Genomic DNA, 10683 nt, shown 5'->3' on the forward strand with positions numbered 1-10683 from the left:
GCGTCGAAAAACGAAGACTAGTCGAGGAATTGCACGCGCCCGCGAGAAGAAACTTCCCGCGTCGTCGCGTTGCGGTGCGCGGGTACGACGACCTATGGCAAGCGGATGTGGTCGAGATGCGTCCTTACGTGAGACTCAACAAAGGCCACAACTACATACTCACCGTTATCGACGCGTTAAGCAAATACGCTGTACCGCTTAAGAGCAAAAGCGCGAACGAGGTTACCCGAGCGTTATCTAAAATAGTGCGAGACTCTAAGTGGTGTCCGAAAAATCTGCAGATCGATAAAGGAAAAGAATTTTACAATGCCGATGTGCGAAATTTCGCGAAGAAGCGCGGAGTGAATCATTACTCGACGTACTCGGTGATGAAGGCGTCGATAGTCGAACGATTCAATCGTACGCTTAAAAACTCTATGTGGAAGTACTTCACGCTGAACGGAACGTAGAAGTGGATCGACGAGTTACCTCGATTCATCGAGAAGTACAATACCCGAAAACATCGCACTATAGGTATGAGACCCACCGATGTGACTCCAACGATGGCCGATAAACTTTTAAATACTGTGTACAGCAATATAAAGATCGCGGCTCCGGCAAAATTCAAAGTAGCCGATCCGGTACGCGTCAGCAAATTTAAGACGATCTTCGAGAAAGGCTTCACACCCAACTGGACTACTGAGATTTTTCGAATAACTAAGATACAACGGACTAATCCTGTAACGTATCTGTTGAAGGATTAGCGCGACGAGCCGATCGCCGGAGGATTCTACGAGCATGAGTTGCTGCGCGTCGGCGATCCGACGTGTATCTCGTGGAAATGGTACTGCGTCGAAAGGGCGACGAGGTTTACGTAAAATGGCTGGGAATGGACGAATCGCACAATTCTTGGATAAATAAAACGACTGTATTATGATAAAAATGTATTTTTACTAAATAAAACTACATATATTAAACACAACTACATATATTAAATAAAATTATTCGTTAGAAAAATAAAAATTATCACGAAATTATCGCGTTCCATACGGGTTCTCTCTCGCGCTCCATACAAATTCTTTCTCGCGCTGCTACGCGGCCGCCGCGTCCTGCGTTTTCTCTTTCGCGCTTTATACGGACTCTTTCTCCCGCTCTATATGAATTCTTCATCGCGTCGTTAAGCTAACGTCGTATCTCGCGGTAACCTTTTTTCGCGTTGCTCGATATATAATGCTTCCGAGAACATAATAAAGAGATCGTGAAAATTTCCGCTCTGTCCTAATTATGATAGATTTTGACGCAGATCCGGTAAACTATTCTAGCTCAAGATTTGTGAATAAATCTTTAACAAGAATGAAAAGTTATTCTAGCTCTACAAATGAGCTAGAATAGTTTGTCGGATCTGACTTAAAATCTATTACATATAGAACTGATCGGACGTTCCCGCGATTTTTTATAATGTAGAAATACTCGGCCCGCTTTTGTTATTTCTCTCTCGAAGCATTTTATTAAAGTAAGCTATATTAAACGCGAATATTTATTACATTTTCGGATATACAAATTATATTATTTATAAAAACAAATTATATTATTCGCGCAAAACGCGCGTTCTTCGAGACGATTCGTAGAACATCCATCGATGTTTCGAGTCTCGAAATTCCAAGTCATAGAATACAAGCCCGTGATATAAAACTTGTATACTTTGATGTGAAATTTAGAAGCGCGTCTCTTCGCGATAATTCGTAGAATGTTAACCAACGTTTTCTCACCCAAAAAGTTCAAATCGAAATATACAATATAATCTTTTCTTTTTAGGTTAAAAACATGTGTTTCAGTCCTTCTGAAACAATTTTCGACGCGATAATTCGTAGAATATTAACCGATGTTTCTCACCCTAACATTTTAGATCGAAATATACTTTTCTTCGATCTAGAAACATCAGGTTTCGAAAATCTGGGTTAAAAGCACACATTTCGATTCTTCTCGAACTATCTTCGGCACGACCGCGAAATATTATATCGAAAATGCGATGGCAATACTATGCTGAATATATAAAATATGTTATATTATTTATAAAATATATTTATACTAACAATAAACTACTAAAGTTTGAATGTTTTAAGAAACATCTCCGAGAGCGTCGTAGATAGAATAGCGAACGCGCGTCTCGCAAAATTACGAAGCGCTCGCGAGTTCGATCCTCGCGAAACATGCGCTCGCGAGTTCGATCCTCGCGAAACATGCGCTCGTTATTCTCTTCTATCGCGCTCTCGGAATATTTTATTAAACGGGAATAGTATTTTATTGAACGTGAGTAGTATTTATTAAACGTAAATAATATTTATTACATTCTCGATATACGTTTTCCTCGCTCCTCACAGCGGTATTTTATAATGCCCTCACGGTAAAGTATCCGTAGTTCCCGATATCGCGTATCGCTTGTCATCGTGCGGACTGAGCGCGACCTTCAACGCCGACACTGTATACATCTCGTGTAACTTGGACCTTATACAAAACTGCTCGCGCTTCATCTCGATCCCTCGTCGAAGACAGCGCGCGTAATCTTCGAACGTTATCGTTCTCGCGACGACGCCGCTCTTAACGCCCTTGATCCTTTTCGTATTGCTTCTACCGTCGACTTGCAGCGCGTACATCTTCGCTCTGAGCCCGACGAATTCAGTCATAATCGTGCCAGCGTTCTCATCCTTCATCGCACCATATTTTCTTATTAGCGAGAGGCATACCGTACGCGTTGTCCGTCGCGTAATCGCTCGTATCGAATCTGTCGATATCGCGCTTCATATCCTCGTACACGTCCTCGCATTCGACGCGATAAATGAGGCTATCCGTGTCGGTGTACATTATCCTACACTTATCTCGATACAATGGTAGCATGTACTCATAGCGAAATTCGTACAAACGAATCTTTGATACGTCGAGAATGCACATATCCACGTAGATCGGTTTGTTGAACTTAACCTCCAGTTTGCGCAATTCCACGGCTACGAGATCCTCCGCGAAGATGCTTCTATTGTGAAAGTTCGACTTCGCGATCATCGCCTCCGCGCCGTATCGCCCGTCCCATCGAGTCACGAGTCGGACATTCAAATGATTACGCACGTTCTCCATAGTTTTGCCGAACACGGCATTATTCATCAATTTGTACAGATTTTTCTCAGATTTAACTCGTTTTTCGCGTTAATTCGTAGTCGCGTGATCAGTTCGATGTATCCGCGCAGCCATGGAGATTGCGCAAATCGCAATATTCTGTGTATTTTCGTAATGCGTAATCCGTGTCGAATGCATTGCTGCAGATTGCGATAATACGTCACGTAACGTCTCTTATCGTACAGCGTGGCGAGAAGTTTTTTGTCTCGTTTTTCGGACGGCTTATTGCGCGTCAGGCAGAACGGCAAGTCAGCGTGAGAGTCGTGAAGGTCGAACGGATACGCAAGGTCGACTTCTAGAATGTAACCGATAGGCGAGTTCGGTGTCATGGACATTAAGTCAATGCTCGTAACGTCATCGACCCATTGAAAATCTTCGTAAGGCAACGATTGACGTATCGCCCATCCATACAAATTATTTATATCGAAGTACATGAGATACGACGATGGTTCCGAGGGATCGTACGACTGTAAATACTTGTTATTAGCGCGCGCGTATCTGTTGGAACATTGACTTAGCCCGCCGCGTATTCCGCGTTCGACGAACATCACCATATCGATGTCGGTTAACAACTCGAATCACACACCCATATACTTTAACATAGCGTCCCACGTGTATCCTGGTAACGTGTAATAGTACGCGGGATCTAAATTATAACTCCTCATACACGCGTCGCGAAAATTTTCGAAGATATCGGCCAATAGAAGAACGTCGGTCTTTAAATACAAATCGCTATAGTCGCCCAACGTTTCGACGCGAAACTGCTCCCAGATTCTTATCGCGCGCGCATAATTGCTCTCGGATATCGCGTCACCGGTTAGCGAACTGTGGAAAGCCTCGCGCGGCGGTAGACGAGTCTTCAGCAATTTATCAACGTCGTCGACATACTCGTACGGAAACACGCCCTTTCGCGCGAGAAACTCGAAATCGGCGTCGCTAAGATCGGAAAATTCCGAACGCTCGATCCTCAACTCGCTCTTGTCGAGATACGACGCCAATTTTTCGAGACTCGCGCTTAGAAACTTTGTAACGGTTCACCTTTCCCGTACGCCGCGGATCAAGGCTCGCCGGTGCCAGGATTCGGGAGAAGGGGGAAACTCCAACTTACTTTACCTTCGGGTAATCGGTTTAAACAAGTCTGTTTATTCAAGCTGTTATTACGAAAGATATTTAACACTCAAAGCTATGCGCGAAGCAACATGCGGGAACGGTGCGCGTACAGAGTTTCGTGCGTGAGCGGTTGTTATTCACAAGGCAACGTGCAAGCACGGTGCGTACAGAGTTTTGCGCGTGGAGCTCGGGAAGCGAGCGTGGCTCGAGCGGCCGTGTTCTGCATTCGCGGTGTTCGCATGCAATTAAACTACGATTATGATTTGTGGTACAGTACAGATCTTAAACACTACGGGGTGTCGCGGGGCCCTCAATGTAATTCCAACTGCCTGACTGCCTTATCCTTAAAAGGACGGGGCGTCGGCGTTCTCGGCGTTCTATCCTTAAAAGGACTGACGCTCCCGTAGTAGTTTGAGGGCCGTGGGTGAAGATAGAAACGGCGCGACACTGGCGGGAATTCTAAGGTCTAATTAACTCTCTAGTTAAGAGTCGCGGTATGTACAATGCGGTCTTATAATACGAACAGGTCGCGGTATATATACAACCGGTGCTAGAATCTATCAGGGCGCGGAGGCCGGAGCGGTCTTATTGATTACGGTATAGGTACAACGGTATTACAATGTATCAGGTCGCGGTATATGTACAAAGCGGTACTAGAAGCTACTAGAACACGGAGACCAAAGCGGTCTTACGATACAAACGGGTCACGGTATATATGCAAACGGTCTTACGGTATAACGCGGTGCAAACTTATCGACTAGTAGGATGCGCCGTCCCAGCAACCGGGAAGCCCGGCCTAACTACGGGAAGCCCGTAGCCTGGTGTAACGCGAGGTGTCAGGATGCGCCGTCCCAGCAACCGGGAAGCCCGGCCTAACTACGGGAAGCCCGTAGCCTGGTGTAACGCGGGATATCAGGATGCGCCGTCCCGGCAACCGGGAAGCCCGGCCTAACTACGGGAAGCCCGTAGCCCGGTGTAACGCGAGGTATCAGGGTGCGCCGTCCCAGCAACCGGGAAGCCCGGCCTAACTACGGGAAGCCCGTAGCCTGGTGTAACGCGAGAGGTGGTTCAGGATCCGGAGAGTTGTACGTGACAGGAATCGGGATCGGGAACTGGTAACGCTACGCTCGCCGGAGCGCCTTATATACCGGCGGCCGGCCTCCCACTCACGCGAGTCGGCGCGTGGTGGGAGCGCGTGGTGGGGCGGCCCCACGGTGGGGCCGCGACACGGGTGTGGAAGTTTAGGGGCGCCATAGGCGCCGAGCCTCAAAATTGCGGGCGGCTGGTCGGCCCGCGAGGCTGGTAACGTATCGTTACAACTTGAAAGAATCCACGAAGCGCAATTTCAAGCGTCTCCCGAAATATTCCTCGTCCCACGCATCTTCGACGTTCTTCGTGAAAGAGATGTACGTTTCCTTCGTTATCGGCAATACTTCCACGCTGCCGGGAAAAGCGTTAGCTACATCTTTAATGATAAAATGCGTGTCGTAGCCCGATAAATTGTGAAAGAATACGGGAATTACGTAAGTATCTTTATAATTTAAATTACAATTCGAATGCTCCGGACCTCTGTACCGTCCGATCAGATAACAGTGATCGCGCACGCGAGCGTCTTCCGATTCGAACGGTCTCACGCATATGCTATAGTGCGTCGCGCCTATGAATTTCTCCCACTCGTCCGGTGTAAGATCCGTCATAGGCGCATCGATGTTGAGAATATTCTTCGCGCGAAGCGCTAGATCGTGCAGTTTTTTAACGAACCACGATACGCAATCCTCGCCGCGATAAGGTCTGTAAGTCGAGCTAACGTCGTCGAGCGCGCATCGCGCGTAATATCCGGCGCTATAGACTTTGTGATGCTGAACGATAGATGTGTTCGATGTTTTCCTTTCCTCTTTCTTCTCCAGCACGCATTCGAGATCGGCGTACACCACGAACGGAAGTCGCTCCTTTCTATCGTAGTTGCGAAACTCTAACCATTTGTCGTCTTTGGTAGTGTTACGTCCAGACTCGAGGAAGGATGAATCAGTGGAAGGGCGCAACCACTATCTTTATGATCCCGAAGTCAAGCGTTAGAATCGGGTCGAACGAACTTGACAGTCCGAAAATCAGGTAAACGACCATTAGGGTCGCTATTACTCTGTTTTTCAGAAGTTCGCTCGGCGGTCCCTTTTTGGTAAAAGAATTTAATCTCTATTACGCGGGATGGGACCAAGTGCGATCTTTTGACTGGAGAATGAGAGGAGTTAATAAAGATTGGATTTAAATTAGAATATAAATTTATTCATAATAAATTAAACTACTTTGGTGTACATTATATCAAATGATGAGAACAATTTATTTTAATATGCGCATGGGTGTGTGTGTGTGTGTGTGTGTGTGTGTGTGTGTGTGTGTGTGTGTTTGGTTGTTCGCGGTTCTTACAATCGTACGGAGGACATCAGTCAGAATAATGTGGCAAGATTCTATTATTAATATTGAATTTCTGACTGGTTATTACAAAATATCTATTAGAAAAGAAAATAAAACAATTTGTGTGAGTGAGTGTGAATAGGAATATTAGGAGGTTGGTTTCGTTATTCTAGGATTGGTATGAGGATTCGTCATCGAGATCTGGGAGTTCATGGCAGAACTCTTCCAGTGCTCTCTCGAATTCGTCGGATTCAGGAGGGAAAGAAAGGAGAGGGAGTGGAGATTGATAGCAGGATTCGTCCTCTAAATTAAGGAATTCGTTGCAGAAATCCTGCACTGCCTTCTCGAACTCGTCTAATTCTGAAGGAGGAGAAGGAGGGGGTGAATTTTCGAGGATGATCGTTGACAACGAGGAGAACGATCGGAGGAAAAGCGGCAGTTCAGGAGAAGATGGTACTGAAAGATATATTGGGAAGTAACTTGGGGGGAAGTCAATGACTGTTTCTGTGTGTGTGGTGATTGTGTAATTACTACTACTACTGTTGGCTAACGTTGACTTAAAATTTACGGAAGTTCGCGTCTTCTGACTCGCGGAATGGTAGCGGATCGGAATTTGTAAATTTTTCCTGATCTGGTTCTCACTATGGAACCGATGATAACGTTATTTATTGCGGGAATAAAAATATAATTAAACGAATTATAGAGACCTACTTTTTTTGCTGACTCTTAATTAGATGAGTAGGTTGACAAAACTTGTCGTCTTTCGCTGATGTGTAATGCTGTGCGGGTGCCGGGTTGCCCTAGAGACGACGCCAAGATAAAGACACTGATGTTGAACTGGTCACTCTTTTTCCCTTAATGCGCGCACATGAAACTAATTGCCCGGCACTGAATCTATGAATGCTGTATCTATGGATGCTGAATTTATGAATCTCTGAATGTTCGAATCTATAAGTGCTCGAATCTATGAATATTTGAATACTTGAATCTATCAGTCTCTGAATCTATGACTGCTCGAATGTATCGGTACTTGAATGTATGACTGCTCGAATGTATCGGTACTTGAATGTATGACTGCTCGAATGTATCGGTACTTGAATGTATGACTGCTCGAATGTATCGGTACTTGAATGCCCAGTCTTACGAGTTCTTTCTTTTATATAACCTCTTTTTGAGGGCGTCTTCTAATTTTAAGAGTGGGATCTTTCAAAACTTTAACGAATTGAAATTATGCAAAAGTAGGTATTCTTCAAGATTTAACGAATTAGAATCGTGCCAGTGTCCTCATTCGGCAAGGGGTGTCTCCTATTTTCGTATTTTTACCCGTGCTGATCGTCGGTTGGTGAGTTTGATATTAGTTCAAAAATTCTTTAAACATTAGCCTTTCCCGGGAAACCTCGCGCACATGATCTGATTAGAAAAGGGTCTTACTTCCTTATAATTATCTTTGTCAAGCAGCTGTGTTTATTACTTGTCCGTTAGAAAATTATTATCAGTATTAATGCAGCTGAGTTTATTAAACATTTCGTTAAAAGTTCTTGTTATCTCGTTGTTCTTCCGCCGGAAATTCTATTGCAAGGGGTGGCTGTTATTTTTTATTTATCTGGAGACCAGCATGGTTTCCATCACCGATTTCCTTGCGTCTTTCCCACGGATACTCGTGGATATTGTTACTGACAAATGACAGTGTTTAAAAGAAACGTATGGCACAAGATGCTTTGCTTATTGAACGGTTCGTTCTTATCACCAACTGACGATCGTTACCGCAACGTCGCGGAAGAAAGGAATCGTGGAGTCGCCAGGACGTAACAGTAGGAAGGACTATAGCGCATTCGTTTATCTTTTCGCAATCCACGCTATGAGCCGATAACTTATCGCTCGTTCGAAAATAATGCATGCATCTGCGACATAACACACATTTTTAAATCGCGTACATTATCGACATCGCGCGACAATTCTTTTAATTTGTACTCACCGATCGCATATATGCGATTTATGTTGCCTACCGCTCACTTGCGAACCGACGAGTCGCGACAGATTCTTGATCCATGCAAAATGCGCCGCGTTATCTCGTTGCGTCGTATCGTCCAGATACAGCAGATTAACGTGTCTGTCTTTTTTATCGCCAGTGAGACGCAGAGGAACGACGCGGCAGCCGCCTTTCCCGTCCTTCTTATCCCGAACGGTGTACACGTTGATAGATATGTTGTTAATACGCTCTAGTAATTCTGTTCAAACTCATAGGAAACTCAATGCCTTCCAGATTCAACACCGTCGAGTAGTGAGGATACCGCGAGCTTCTCTCCGGATTTTTCTCGATTGGATAAAGAGCGGCGACTACCGCCCACGTGAAACACGCGTTATCCGTAGATCGCACATTAACCACAGCTTTCTTCAACATAATCTCTCGCGGTATCTCGACGTGACATCCAGCGTGCATAGGATTGTACTTGTTCACATTCACCGTTAAATTGAATATTCGCGATAATGCCCATCTGCTATCGCGCTCCTGAAATTCCTCCAGCGAAGCTAGAGTAGCATCGACCACTCGTTTCCCGTACCACTCTCGCAGGTTGGAAAGAGGTAGAAGCGGATAATTCTTCGTGGCAATAGTCTTAACATCGATCTTGTCGCCCGAAACAAACTCGCCGATGAACGCGACATTTGACCTTGACATTGTTATATCCATCCATAACATCGCGTATTCGATCGAGCACGGTATCTCTAGCGTCCTCGAGAAATCGCAGAGGTTCGATATAATCGAAATTAATAACCGCGCCGGTTAAAACGCGTCTAGAGAAAGCCGTCTCGATCTCGGACCACGAGAATCCCTCGCGTCTCTCTACGCCGCCTCCCACGCGTTCGCTCGCGGATCGCGCGCTAGAAGCGTCGCGCGCGTCCCTAAAGAATCGCGATAGCGGATCGCGCGCTAGAAACGGCGCGCGTCCCTAAAGAACGAGTCGCGTCAAGGTCGAGTCGGGGAGCAACCGCGACCCCCGATCGACCCGAGCGCCATCTCCCGGGCGATCTCGTTGTTTTTGTCGAATACCTAGTAAAGTCGGTTTTAGCCCACTTTCCAATGAGTGCGAGAGAGAGGTACCATTGGAGAGAGAGAGAGACAGAGATATGTGTCAGAACAGTTTGTTGGTAACCACTGGTGGGGATCGGGCCGGGGGGGTACAGGGGGGTACGTAAGGCGAGGAAATAGGCGTGGCCCCCCCGATCGAGCCGAGCGCCATCTCTCGGGCACTCTCGGCGACTCGTATTCGCTTACCCCCTTCCCCCCTCGCCCTACGTACCCCCTCCCCCCGTTCCCCCCCGGCCCGAACTGCCCCCCGCGGTTGCCGACAAACTGTTCTGACACATATCTCTCTCTCTCTCTCTCTCTAATGGTAGCTCTCTCTCGCACTCATTGCAAAAGTGAGCTAGAACCGACCTTACTTTCCTACTACATATAATCTATACATTTTTCAAAATCAAATAAATATAATGGAGTTGGTGGCTTTATATATAAAAAACTATTGGATAACACCAGTTTTATAATATTCGAATCATATTTTAACCACTTCGAATATCAAATCTCGAATTCGCAATGGGGTTTCAGTCGATTATAGAAGTCGTTCAATGTCCGCACGTTTTTGCATCAATGATTTCCACGTTTCGAAAGGCAATATTATTTGATTGCCTTAATTGTCGCTAAGAGCCAATTCCACGCAAGATACAACTCCAACCTTTATTCCAATGTCCAAATATTTGTATGACGTCGGGGTTAAGGCGTATCGTCTTCCAAGTATACAAACCGCACGATGAGGCTCGGATGAAATGCTAGGGAATAGAAATATATTATTTATAAAAATATTTAAAAAGTATAAAAATATTTATAAAGTATAAAATTCATTAAGTTAATTAAAACTTACTTGTTACATTTCTTCTTCTTACACGGTGAAGTTTCATCAGCATCTTGAATCGGAACGTAATAATTCATGCAGCTTCCTTCAGTGGGATACATTTTTA

At 45.4% G+C, this 10683-nt stretch overlaps 1 pseudogene; it reads right to left on the reverse strand.

The window, feature by feature from the left end:
- Positions 1-5570: 5570 nt before the first annotated feature.
- Positions 5571-9109, reverse strand: LOC138935258 (uncharacterized; annotated as a pseudogene).
- Between the last annotated feature and the right edge of the window lie 1574 nt (positions 9110-10683).

This window comes from Polyergus mexicanus, unplaced genomic scaffold (genome assembly GCF_030449975.1).
Source record: "Polyergus mexicanus isolate NDT 795.1 unplaced genomic scaffold, iyPolMexi1.0 SCAF_8, whole genome shotgun sequence".
Taxonomy (NCBI): Eukaryota; Metazoa; Arthropoda; class Insecta; order Hymenoptera; family Formicidae; genus Polyergus; species Polyergus mexicanus.